The sequence below is a fragment of the Camelina sativa genome, unplaced genomic scaffold, assembly GCF_000633955.1.
Source record: "Camelina sativa cultivar DH55 unplaced genomic scaffold, Cs unpScaffold11210, whole genome shotgun sequence".
In the NCBI taxonomy this organism is placed as follows: domain Eukaryota; kingdom Viridiplantae; phylum Streptophyta; class Magnoliopsida; order Brassicales; family Brassicaceae; genus Camelina; species Camelina sativa.
Window position 1 is genome coordinate 1 of NW_010932256.1, and position 374 is coordinate 374.

A 374-nucleotide genomic window follows, 5' to 3' on the forward strand; every position below is an offset into this window, starting at 1 on the left:
TTGCCATATGTTTCTTCGTCGACAAACTTCCTCAGAGTGAGTTAATTTTACACAATTTTCTACACATGTTGTTATACTAAGATTTCAATAATAGTTTCATAACACTAACATTGTATATTTTTCAGAACAACCAAATGGTTTAAACATGGGACTTCAACCGATGAACAACGTTGTCACTGCAACAGGAGGAGGAGTTTTTTCATCTTAAATGAATAAAAGCACCAATGTTTTGAAAACAAAAAATTTCCAAACCAGAGACAATGGAGAATCGATGAAAACCAAAAAAAAAAAAAAACCCAAAAATTTTCTTGATTCATTTTATAAATTTGAAAGATTTGTCAGAGAGATTCCTGAGATTCAGTGTTTATTATTTC

At 30.2% G+C, this 374-nt stretch overlaps 1 long non-coding RNA gene across 1 annotated transcript; it reads left to right on the forward strand.

The window, feature by feature from the left end:
- LOC104775271 lies at positions 1 to 370 on the forward strand. The gene is made up of 2 exons (XR_765801.1): positions 1 to 36; positions 126 to 370. It is a non-coding gene; the product is annotated as an uncharacterized LOC104775271 (long non-coding RNA).
- The last annotated feature ends 4 nt before the right edge of the window (positions 371 to 374 follow it).